Genomic DNA, 13767 nt, shown 5'->3' on the forward strand with positions numbered 1-13767 from the left:
TTACACAAGTATGAGCAATTACATTACACAAGACTTAATGCTACCAAAAATTAGAACTTACTTGCTCTGTGCCATTAATATGAAGTTAAGGGAGCTTCCTTGTGGCACATCAGGTTAAAGATCTGTCATTGTCACTGCAGTGGCTTGGATTGTTTCTGTGGCATGAGTTCTGTCTCTGCTCCAGGAACTCGCACGTGCCATGGATGCAGTGAAGAAAAAAAAAAAAATGGAGTTAAAAAATGAAAGTCCCTTTTCAGATCACCCCTGGCACACACCACCATCACCACCACACATTGCTCTTGAGAGATAACCGCTGTTCACAATTTGGTATGTGTCATTATGTCTCATATATAAATGTTTTACTTTATATTTGGCCTTTATAATTTTCAGTTCCCTTAAAGCAATTCCTACCCTATGTCACCTTCTTTCCTCAATCAATTAACTTTGCAAGAGCAAATCAGAATCATAATTTTTTTTTTTTTAAGGGCTGTACCCATAGCATATGAAAGTTCCCAGGCTGAGGTCAAATTGGAACTGTAGCTGCCAACCTATATCACAGCCACAGCAATGTGGGATTCAAGCCATGTCTTTGACCTGCACCACACCTCACAGCAACAGATCCTTAACCCACTGAGTGGGTCTAGGGATGGAACCCGTCTCCTCATGGATGCTAGTCAGATTTGTTACTGCTGAGCCACGACAGGAACTCCAGAATCATACATTTTTAAAGAAAGTAAAATCGGTGGTAGCTCTTGAATTGGAAGTTAACGACCTGACTCTCAAGATGTTTTATGTTCATTGTACTTTAGCTTAAAGAATAACCATAGCATTCTGGGATAGTCATACCAAATGATCGGTTTCTGTCCACTCTGGAAATAGGGCTGGGAAAGAGGGCTGAGCAAGTCCAAGGTCCTTGATAATCCTGTAATTCTGGATTGGGTTCATTCTCTTGGCATGTTTTCCTGCTTGGGGAGCGTTGGAATTTCCCCAACAATTACTTTATGAGTACTTCTCTGCATTGTCAAGCCTAGCGCTTAGCGTGTGAGTGCTGTGAAACAGTTAAATGGGTGTGCTCCACAACAACAAATTTATTCACATTTGTCTCTCAATGAAAAAAATTCAGAAAGCAGGTTAAGTGCAAGTTTACATGATATTGTTAATTGTTTCAGTATGGACTTGAAAAAAAATTACGACACGTTCTGCTTATCATGACTTCTATCAATTTCACTGGGATCACAACAGCAGGAGAACCAGCCTTTCTTTACAGGTAGAGCTTCAAGCTGGGAAACTGATGACCACTGCCTGTAGCCTCAGATGTAAGTAGTTTGTGGATATGAGGACGACCAAACACACATATTCACTTTCTGTATTTGATCACATAGATACATACCAGTCAAACTTTTGAGGTGCAGTAATTAGAATGATAGTAGTTGAAGTTGATAGTGAATTTGAGGTAAAGCTGGACAGAATGATTTTTGAGTCTTGCAAATAATACATTTTCAAACCAGATTAAAATAGAGTAACTTGTTTTCTAGCTTCAAGTGGAAATTAAATGGTCCTCAAGTCCAAATTGCTTCCAAATTTTGTGATAGCAATGAAGAAACAGATGCCTTTTCCTTGTTTACACAGATGCACTTTTTTTTTTTTTGTCTTTTTGCCATTTCTTGGGCCGCTTCCGTGGCATATGGAGGTTCCCAAGCTAGAGGTCTAATCGGAGCTGTAGCTGCCAGCCTACACCACAGCCACAGCAATGCGAGATCCGAGCCACGTCTTCGACCTACACCACAGCTCGTGGCAACGCCGGATCCTTAACCCACTGAGCAAGGGCAGGGACCAAACCCGCAACTTCACGGTTCCTAGTCGGATTCATTAACCACTGCACCACAACGGGAACTCCAGATGCACCTTTTTTTAATCTAAAAAGTGTATTTTAATAAGCAGTTGTATTATTTTCTTTGCCTTTGAGAGATGTTACCTTGTTGCCAGATAGTAACCTAGGACATAGTCCATTTCTGAGTCATAGTAGTCCCATCTGGGGAGTGTAACAGTATGATACATGTATTATATGTATTCCTAAATGCACTTTCCAATTTGGGAGGATGGGCCCCCATTTTCCTACCTGAAATTGAAGACATAGGCTAGAAAGATAGCTTAGTGAAGATTTTCTAACAATCTCGCCAGCGCCTTTTAAGAATATTTTAGCTATTATAGTATATAATTAAACTCATATTATACCTAGGTCCTTTCTTGGCCTTTTAGGAAGAAAAGAGTGAAATGATTTTTTTTTAACTATTCCATGAAACAGTTATAAAGAAGTAACAAATTTATCTGCACTAATTCATAAAAGGTAAAAATGCTTTTAATAATCTAGTTACAGTTTTCAAAGTGTAAAAAGCCCTGTAAAGGAAAACCTATATAGCAAGAATGAGATGTGTTGAGGGCCTTGGCTGTCTCTCGGTTAGCAAAATTACTCCTCTTGTCCAAAAAAAACTATGCAGTATAAGCTCCCTGCATCCCCACAATGAATCCCATATTGATATATATATATATATTTTGTGTGTGTGTGTGTGTGTGTGTGTGTGTCTTTTTTTGCCATTTCTTGGGCCGCTCCCGTGGCATATGGAGGTTCCCAGGCTAGGGGTTGAATCGGAGCTGTAGCCGCAGGCCTACGCCACAGCCACAGCAATGCGGGATCCGAGCCATGTCTGCGACCTACACCAAGCTCACGGCCACACCGGATCCTTAACCCACTGAGCAAGGCCAGGGAACGAACCCAGAACCTCATGGTTCCTAGTCAGATTCGTTAACCACTGCACCACGATGGGAACTCCCCATATTGATATTTTTAAACCTGAAAATGTTCTTTAACTGAAGAAATGACATTGAGTAGTTCCTCCCTGTGAAGATTTTAAGGTCAGCAATAGTGGCACGATAAATTTATTTATGAAGGACATAATCCTGAATGAACTTTATTGGAGATCGTCAGATATGACATTATTAATTTACTGAGAACTTACTTTGGTATGTTGCCTTGTGGTTGATATTTGACAGTTCTAATTCCTCAAAATTTGGTTCACTGCTTTGCCAGAATTACAGTGGTGCTGCTGCCTCTTCCAATCAAAATTTTTAAAAATTACTGACTGGATGTAGAATTTTTTACGTAGTAATCACCATGTATAAGCAGTTCTCATCTATGGAATGTTTAACAGGGTTATGATTCTAAAATATGGGAGGGGGGTAGATTTCCTTAAATGAGGAACTAAGCTGAAGTTCAAGAGTGTGGTATTGTTGAAAAGCTTCATGCAGTGTGGGAAGTGACTTTCATTTGTCCTTTCCTATAGATAGTGAATGCTAGGAACATGGGTGGGTTTAATTAGAGAAATAAAATTTGACAAGATTTGTGATTCAGAATATTAAAAGCCAAGAATGCAAAAATAGCTATTTAAAAACCTACTATCAAAGAATCACATTATTTGTGGTGGTGCCAGAAAGAAAAAGCAGCTCTAAGCCAAGCACTGTTTTTTTTTTTTTTTTAAGCTTATATTTAATAATAAGACATTTGGGGATGTCCCTAGTCTAATAATGACTCATGCTGACATTGTTTAAAATGCTAGTTTTAGCATCATTAGGGGAAGATTCTTTTTCTTGGCCGCACCCGTGGTATGAAGTTCCCAGGCCAGGGATAGAACCCAAGCCATAGCGGTGACAACACTGAATCCTTACCTGCTAGGCCACCAGGGAGCTCCTCATTAGGGAAGATTGAGAGAGATTCTATGACCTTTAGTTGATAAGATTATCTTTTTCAGAATCAGCCATCCCCTGCCTACCAAATGCTGCCTTTCTCTGTGATCATTAAGTTACACAGAAGCATCCTGCTACTTGGTATTTCTATGATGAATTCTAAATTCTTCATATATCACAATTTTTGCTAGTGCTGTCCTTGAATTTCCTTACCATGTTTGCTCTTCGTGTGTGTGTGTGTGTGTGTGTGTGTGTGTGTGTGTGTGTGTGAAGCTGATTATGATATTGCTTGTTTACCTTTTGGAAACGAGAACTTGAGCTATGTTGCACCATTTCTGCCCTAATGGTGAAAATTGGGTAATAGTGCCCCCAAATTCTTAATCTCTGATAAAAAATGTTCTTGATGTATATTAAGTTTTTTATCTTCTTCACCTTTTCAAGGTAATTTAGTGGTTTTTGTTTTCTGGTTACTTTGCAATTGAAAATTGCACATACTGGAGTTCCCATCGTGGCTCAGCTGAAATGAATCTGACTAATATCCGTGAGGATGCAGGTTTGATCCCTGGCCTCAGTCAGTGGGTTAAGGATCTGGCCTTGCCATGAGCTGTGGTGTAGGTCACAGACACAGCTCAGATCCCAGTTGCTGTGGCGTAGCCCGGCAGCTAAAGCTCTGATTCGACACCTAGACTGGGAACCTCCATATGCCACAGGTGCGGCCCCAAAAAGGCCAAAAAAAAAAAAAAGAAAAGAAAATTGAGTGTGCCAGCTACTTATAATTAATTCAATACATTTAGTAGGATATATAAAGCAAATCATTACACTTACCATATTAAATGAATTTTTATGCTATTTTAATGTACATACCAATAAATGCCAAGCAGTGACCCAAGCTGCTGCAGTGACAACATCAGATCCTTAACCTGCTGCACCACAAGAGAAATTTTTTTTTAAATTTTTTTATTTTCCCACTGTACAGCAAGGGGGTCATGTTATCCTTACATGTATACATTACAATTACATTTTTCCCCCACCCTTTGTTCTGTTGCAACATGAGTATCTAGACAAAGTTCTCAATGCTATTTAGCAGGATCTCCTTGTATATCTATTCTAAGTTGTGTCTGATAAGTCCAAGCTCCCGATCCCTCCCACTCCCTCCCCCTCCCATCAGGCAGCCACAAGTCTTTTCTCCAAGTCCATGATTTTCTTTTTTTGAGGAGATGTTCATTTGTGCTGGATATTAGATTCCAGTTATAAGTGATATCATATGGTATTTGTCTTTGTCTTTCTGGCTCATTTCACTCAGTATGAGATTCTCTAGTTCCATCCATGTTGCTGCAAATGGCATGATGTCATTCTTTTTTATGGCTGAGTAGTATTCCATTGTGTATATATACCACATCTTCCTAACCAATCATCTGTCGATGGACATTTGGGTTGTTTCCATGTCCTGGCTATTGTGAATAGTGCTGCAATGAACATGCGGGTGCATGTGTCTCTTTTAAGTAGAGTTTTGTCCGGATAGATGCCCAAGAGTGGGAGAAATTTTTTTTTAATTTACAAGCCTACCTGCGGCATATGGAAGTTCCCAGGCCAGGGGTCAAAACTGGAGCTGCAGCCGCCGGCCTGCACCACAGCCATGGCAACACCAGATCCGAACTGCATCTGTGACCTACACCACAGCTTGTGGCAACACCAGATATTTATCCCACTGAACAAGGTCGGGGATTGAACTCACATCCTCAGGGACACTATGTTGCATTCTTAACCCACTGAGCCACAATTGGAACTCCAGTATTTTCATTTTTTAAAATTATTTATTTATTTTTTATTTTATAATGACTTATTTTTTCCATTATAGCTGGTTTACAGTCTTCTGTCAATTTTCTACTGTAAGGCAAGGTGACCCAGTCATACATACAAGTATACATTCTTTTTTCTCACATTATTATGTCCATCATAAGTGACTAGATAGGAGTTCCCGTCGTGGCTCAGTGGTTAATGAACCTGACTAGGAACCATGAGGTTGAGTGTTCGATCGCTGGCCTCGCTCAGTGGGTTAAGGATCCGGCATTGCCATGAGCTGTGGTGTAGGTCGCAGATGCAGCTAGGATCCTGCTTTGCTGTGGCTCTGGCGTAGGCCGACGGTACAGCTCCGATTCGACCCCTGGCCTGGGAACCTCCATATGCCTCGGGGGTGGCCCAAGAAATGGCAAAGACAAAAAAAAAAAAAAAAGCGACTAGATATAGTTTCCAGTGTTATACAGCAGGATCTCATTGCTTATCCATTCCAAAGGCAACAGTTTGCATCTATTAACACCAAATTCCCAATCCATCCAAGCCCTCCCCGTCCCCCTTGGCAAGGAACGCCACTATTTTAAAATTAAGATATGTATGTTGTTTTTTTAAAGACATAGTGCTATTTCTTATATAGTAGACTATAATACGGTTAAAAATAATTTTTGTATGTACTAGGAAACCAAAAAACTTGTGCGACTGACTTTATTGCCATGTTTGCTTTCTTTCAGTGATGTGAAACAGAGCCTGCAATGTCTCCAAGGTATGCTGTATTTATCCAAATAAGAGATAATTAAAACTAATTATTTTCACTTATTTTATTTGAGTATTGTGGTCAGGATTCATATACTGGTCTTATGAAATTGGTTAGACCTCCAAATCTCAGTTACATGCCTTTTTTAAAAATTAATTTTTTGGAGTATAGTTGACTTACAATGTTGTATTAGTTTCAGGTGTACAGCAAGTGAATCAGTCATGCATATAAATATATCCATTCTTTTTCCCCATATAGGTTATTACAAACTATTGAATATTTTCCTGTGCTATACAGTAGTTTCTTGTTAATCATCTGTTCTACACAGTAGTGTGTATATGTTATTTCCACACTCTCAAATCTTCCTTCCCCACAATGGTATCACCTACGGTAATCATAAGATTGGTTTTGAAATCTGTGGGTTTATTTCCCTTTTATAAATAGGTTCTTTTGTATCATTTTTATTAGTTTCCACATAAAAGTGTTATCATGTGATATTTGTCTTTCTCTGTCTGACTGACTTCATTCAGTATGATAATCTCTATCATTATCTGCCTTTAATGGTCTTTGATGGTAACCTTAAAATACTAGCACATTTGAGGAGTTCCCACTGTGGTACAGTGGTTTAAGGATCTGACTGCAGGAGTTCCCATTGTGGTGCAGCAGAAACGAATCCAACTAAGAACCATGAGGTTGTGGGTTCGATCCCTGCCCTTGCTCAGTGGGTTAAGGATCCGGCGTTGCCTTGAGCTGTGGTGTAGGTCGCAGACTCGGCTTGGATCTCATGTTGTTGTGGCTGTACCTCAACAGCTGTAGCTCCAGTTTGACCCCTAGCCTGGGAACCTCCATATGCCTCGGATGCAACCCTAAAAAAAAAGACCAAAAAAAAAAGGAATCTGACTGCAGTGGCTCCATGATGCACAGGTTCAGTCCCCACCCAGTGCAGTGAGCTAAGGATCTGGTGCTGTGGCTAGGCCTGGGAACCTCTATATGCTGTGGGTATGGCCAAAAAAGAAAAAAAGAAATACTAGCATATTTGAAAATTTATGCCTTATTTTTTGAGAGTTGGGAGTGTGATATGTACACAGTCAATATAAGATCCAAAGGATACAGATCCAATATAAGGTACAGGAAAAATTAGTTATTAAAGCAGTGAAAGAACCTCATCATGGGGTTTGAAAAGAGCATCAGAGTTAGACTGGGGGATAGTGTTCTATAACCCTGTGGGGAAAATCTGCAAATATTTATCCATTTTGCTGGGCAGTTTTAAGAGCTGCTTTTTGTCTGTACTTTCCTGAATTTTTGTCTTATTCCACTGTATTGTACAGTTGTTGCTAGCTTTACTTCACCTTATAAAAGTTTAATTTATAACCTAGAATTTTAACCATATTTGAAAATGGCTGGAAGAAACATTTGCTTTATCAGGTGGAACTTAATGTAGTATTTTTAAGATGGACACACGTCTAATTTATCCTTCTGATATCTAGGTGACTGGTATAGTTTGGAAATATTTTAACAAGATCTCTAACTGTGAAGCAAGAAGATTAACTTCCTTGTATATAGAATTTAATCTTCTATTTCATGCCTGTAAACATCTTTGGTTTGGATCTATTTAATTTTAAGCTTTAATTGCCATTCCCCACTCATGTTATACCTAATGTGTGTAATATTTACTTGAAATCTTACATAGCTTTAGGAAAACTGTTAGGAACAATGAATGAACATTGTCAAGAATGTCAGATTTCCTGTCATGGCTCAGTGGAAATGAATCTGACTGGTATCAGTGAGGATGCGGGTTTGATCCCTAGCTCAGAGGGTTAAGGGTCCAGCTTGCTGCGAGCTGTGGTGTAGGCAAACTCAGCTCGAATCTGGCATTGCTGTGGCTGTGGTGTAGGCCAGTGGCTACAGCTCCGATTTGACCCTCAGTCTGGGAGCTGTAGGTACAGCTATATGCTGTGGGTACAGCCTTAAAAGACAACCAAAAAAAAAAAAAAAAAAGGAAGAACAATGTTTAGGAGCTTCTGCTGTGGTGCAATGGGATCAGCAGCATCTTGGGAGCACTGGGACAATGGTTCCATCCCCATCAGGGCACAGTAGGTTAAGGATCCAGTGTTGCTGCAGTTGCAGTTTAGGGCACAATTGTGGCTCAGATGGTCCCTGGCCTGGGAGCTCCAAAAATGAAAAAAAAAAAATCGTTTAAGCAAACCTGAGAGTAAAAATTTTAGTTTTTGCCTTCAATTTCATATGTAAATACAAGAAAAAAATTTATAAGCTGAAAAGCCTACTTTGCTGCAAAATACATATGTGATACTTTAAAAAGTTATTATGGTAGGATAAAAGAATTAGATGCTGTGAATTGACAGAATTGATAAATTTATTTTTAGAAGAAAATCAGTTTGGGTTTCATTTGTGAGACCTGAAAAAAGTAGTATGAATAATTGAGTCAGACAAATTAGAATTTAGCAGGCACTTTGTTTTTATTTTCATAATAAGGGTCAGTCATAAACTATTTTATGCAGAGCATTTTATTGGTACTCTGAAAGGTATACATAGTGTACTACTATAATTCATATCCTCAAGGAACTTAAAAACCTAGGGGAGAATTATATAACAGATGTGAGAGAATTTAGATGTTAAAAATTGAGGAAGATGTAAAATTAGTATTGTAGAAGCTTAAGAGAGTTAACTGAAAGTATCCTAAAATTAGTAAAGTCAACAGCTATAAAATTAGTCACAGAAATTAAAAGCATTCTCTATATAAAACAACAGGAAGTTCAAAGATATAACTGAATAAAAGTCCCCTTTTAAGGTAAGAACAAAGAAAATGCTTAGGAATAAACAATATGCAAGACTACAAAAAGAAAACTTTATGTCTTTCCTGAAAAGAAAGCTCAAACATATGGAAAGGCCTATCATTTCCTTGGATAGGAACCCTTGACGTCATACATGCCAGTTCTTTGTAAGTTATTCTGTAAACTTAATGCAATCCCAATAAAAATATCAGAACTTTCTAAAACTAGAAAGCTGATTTCAAAGCTGCTATGGAAAAAGAAGCAAGACTAGCCAAGAAAGCTCTGAAAAAGCAATAAGAGCAGACTAGTCTTATGAAATATTAAAACAGAAAACACCAATAATAAAAGGAATTTAGTACTGGCACATGACTGGATAGATCATTAGAACAGAATACAAATGTCAAAATAGACCCAGATATGGGAATTTAGCACAGGACAAAGAACTCTTTTCATTTCAGTGGGGAAGAACATGGCTTAACTGGTTAAAAGGTTTTAGGACACCTTGTAGCTATTTGCAGGAAAAAAAGGGAGATTCATTCCTTATATCAAAATAAAATCTAGTTTTAAATGTGAAAATTGAAATGTTCACAGCATGTGAAGAAATCATGGGAGAATCTTAGAAGGTTTTAGTGTGGTGAAGAATTTTCTAATTTGATATAAAATCCAGAAACAATAAAAAAGATTTTCATTATAAATTTATAATAATTATAAATTATACACTATATAAAATAAATTATTCATGGCAAAAACCACTATAAGTAATGAAAAATGACAAGGGAGTTCCCTGCGTGGCTCAACCGTGGCTCACGGTTAATGAACCTGACTAGGATCCATGACGATGTGGGTTCGATCCCTGGCCTCGCTCAGTGGGTTAAGGATTGGCATTGCCATGAGCTGTGGTGTAGGTCGCAGATGCAGCTCGGCTCTCATGTTGCTGTGGCAGCTGTAGCTCCTATTCAACCCCTAGCCTGGGAACTTCCACATGCTGCGGGTGCGGCCCTATAAAGCCAAAAAAGGAAGGGACAGAGGGAGGAAGGGAGGAAGGAAGAAAGGAAAGAAAGGTGACAAATAGAGAAAAACTATTAATCATGTCACACATTGCTTAATATATAAAAAACTATGATTTAATTAGAAAAAGCTCCAACAGTCCAAAGGGAAAAAGGTCCAAAACCATAAACAGAATTTTCAAAGATAAGGATATAAATGACTCAAGCTGGGGAAAAAAAAGGTTCAGCTTGACTATTAAGAGAACTGCAAAAGAAGTATACTAAGATAGTTTTTTTAGCCTATTTGATCAAAAATATTTTTCTTTCTTTTTTTTTCTTTGTCTTTTTGGCCACAGCCACAGCAATGCGGGGTCTGAGCCGAGTCTACAATCTACACCACAGCTCGCAGCAACACCAGATACTTAACCTGCTGAGCGAGGTCTGGTATCCAACCAGCGACCTCATGGTTCCTAGTCAGATTCGTTAACCACTGCGCGCCAAGACGGGAACTGCTTTTCTTTCTTAATTTTATAGTGATGTTTATTTTTTCATTATAGCTGGTTTACAGTGTTCTGTCAATTTCCTACTGTACAGCAAAGTGACCAAGTCACACATACATATATACATTCTTTTTCCTCACATTATCATTCTCCATCATAAGTGACTAGATATAGTTCCCAGTGCTATACAGCAGAATCTCTTTGCTTATCCATTCCAAAGGCAATAGTTTGGATCTATTAACCCCAGATTCCCAATCCATCCCACTCCCTCCCCATCCCCCTTGGCAACCACAAGTCTGTTCTCCATGTCCATGATTTTCTTTTCCGTGGAAAGATTCATTTGTGCTGTATATTAGATTCCAGATGTAAATGATATCATATGGCATTTGTTTTTATCTTTCTGACTTATTTCACTTAGTATGCGGGTCTCTAGTTCCATCATGTTGCTGCAAATGGCATTTTTGTTCTTTTTTATGGCTGAGTAGTATTCCATTGTGTATATATACCATATCTTCTTAACCCAATCATCTTGTCAATGGACATTTAGGTCGTTTCCATGTCTTGGCAAAAGTATTTTTAAATGTTATAAAACACTTTTATATCCTAGATATTATTGGTCAGAATTGAGAAGTATTTATGCTGGTATGGATGTAAATTGGAACAGCCACTGAGGATGGTGTGCTGTGTATCCTGGATTTTCTCACTCAAACAATTTACCTTCTTAGTCAGAGAAGTTGGGAAATAAAGACATTTCCCAGATTTTTTTGTGCAGCTAGAGTTCTGGAAGCTAATTAGGTTTTCCCAATTAAATGTTCTCTACATGATTTGAAAATAGAAGAGAGGCAAAGACCATCTTCTTGGGGTTCTTGAATGTTGCAAAGTTGTGGGAAACATGTTTCCATGCATTAGTGACTAAGTGTACCTTCTCCAACTTCCTGGATGTGGAGAGGTAGTGATGGTGGCAGCAGCTTCTTCATCTAACACTTTAATCCCTGGATTGTGGTATTCGATCTTTTTGCTCCAGTTTCCCAGGAGTGAGAGGTTGTGGGATGGCCTCTGGCTTCCAGTATGGCTCCAGTATAACCCCAGGGGTAGCTGCCCTAGTGAATTGGTAACATTCTTTCAGGGAGGCTCAACCGAGAGATCTAGACCCTCCTTCATCCCTTCCATTGACTTTGTAGGCACCAAATTCCCTATAAAAAATGTGTTCCTGTATAAAATATCTAGAATGATTTCTGTTTGCTGCATTGAAAGCTGACTGATCACTCTGGTGGTAGCAATGAGAATTAAGTGTTTTTGCTTTTGACCTAGTCTAGGAATATATCCCATAGATATGTTTGTATATGAAGGATATGAGTTTGTACAGGTTTTTAAATGGAGTGTTGGTAAGCTTTCATCAGTAGGGGAACTGTAAAATCAATTATAGTGCATGTATATAGTAGAATTCCAGGTAGCTGTAAAAAAGAATGAGAAAGCTTTGTGTATTTAAAAGAAACAATCGGTAGGGCATGTTACTTGGGAAAAAAAGCCAAGGTGCAGAACTGTGTATACTGTTTTTAAAAAATTATCTCCGTCGTAGTATAGACATGAAGTATACATTTGAAGTGTGCAATTTGACACATTTAATCCATGAAACAGTCATCACAAAAATAATGAACATATCCATCATCCCCACCCAAAGTTCTCTGTAATTCTTTTCCCTACATCTATGCTTTCCTTTCCAGTAGATTAGTTTGAAATTTCTAGAATTTTATATAAATAGAATCATACAGTATGTATTCTTTTGAGTATGGCTTGTTTCACTGTATATAATTATGTTAAGTCTCATCCATGTTGTCATGTTTATTCTTTTTTTTTTTTTTTTGCTGAGTAATACTCCTTTGTATACACATACTACTTTTTCTTTCTTTATTCACTGGTGGCTGGACATTTGGGTTGTTTTCCATTTGTGGCTATTACAAATAAAGCTTTTGTAAACATTTGTGCATAATCTTTGTAAATACTGGTGTTTTCATTTCTCTTGGGGAACTACCTACGGGTAAAATGGCTGGATTATTTGGTAGGTGTATGCTTAACTTTGCAAGAAACTACCAAAGTGTTTTCCAGGGTAGTTGTACCATTTTACATTCCTCCACATTCAGTATGAGAATTTCAGTTCCTCCACATCCTTACCAATTCTTGATATGGTCAGTCTTTTCAAATATAACCATTCTAATAGGTGTGTATAGTACTGTGGTTTTAATTTGTATTTCTCTAGTGACAAATAATGTTGAGTATATTTTGTATGTTTATTTGACTTTTGTATATCTTCTTGGTGATATGTCTGTTCAAATCTTTTGCCCATATTTTACTTATTTATGTAAAAGATGCATTTAATTTTTTAACCTACTGAGCATCATAGCTTAGCCTGGCCTACCTTAAATGTTTTCAAACACTTACATTAGCCTACAGTTGGGCAAAATCATTTAACATAAAGCCTATTTTATAACAGTGTTGAATATCTCATGTAATTTGTTGAATACTGTACTGAAAGTGAAAAGCAATGCTTGTTTGGGTACAGAATGGTTTTTGTAGGTGTATCAGTTGTTTCCCCTCATTGTGTGATTGCGTGCTGACTGGGAGCTGTAGCTCTCTGCCTCTGCCCAGCATCACAAGAGTATGGCATATGGCTAGCCTGCAAGAAGATCACAGTTCAAAATTCGAAGTGTGGTTTCCACTGATGTCTATTATTTTTGCGTCATCATAAGGTTGAAAAATTGTAAGTTGAATTATCCTAAATTGGGGACTGTCTGTATATCAACTATTCCAGAAAGTGAATTAATGAAACTTAAAACTTAGGTATATAAACAGAGCATTTACTAAAAAAACTGAGTATTTTTGCCAAGAAGGACCTTAATAAGGATGGGACATGAAAGATTGCAATGTTGAAAATTAGTAAAGAATAATCATTTAAGAATACTTGAGTGTAGGTAATATTTGCAGTAGACTTTTAAAGAGGAAAAAAAATTTATGGTGAAGTAGATATTTTAAGAAGGTGTATAGAAAGGCATGAAAATGGTAAATGGCAAGCTTTAGCAAGAAAGGGAAATAAGGGAAAGTAAGATGAGGGAGGGCTTTGCTGAAGAATTAAAACTAACAAATGCAGTTTCATATGGTTCAACCAAGTACCCATCCATTCCATATTTATGTTTAGAACATAT

This window comes from Phacochoerus africanus, chromosome 7 (assembly GCF_016906955.1).
Source record: "Phacochoerus africanus isolate WHEZ1 chromosome 7, ROS_Pafr_v1, whole genome shotgun sequence".
NCBI classification, from domain to species: Eukaryota; Metazoa; Chordata; class Mammalia; order Artiodactyla; family Suidae; genus Phacochoerus; species Phacochoerus africanus.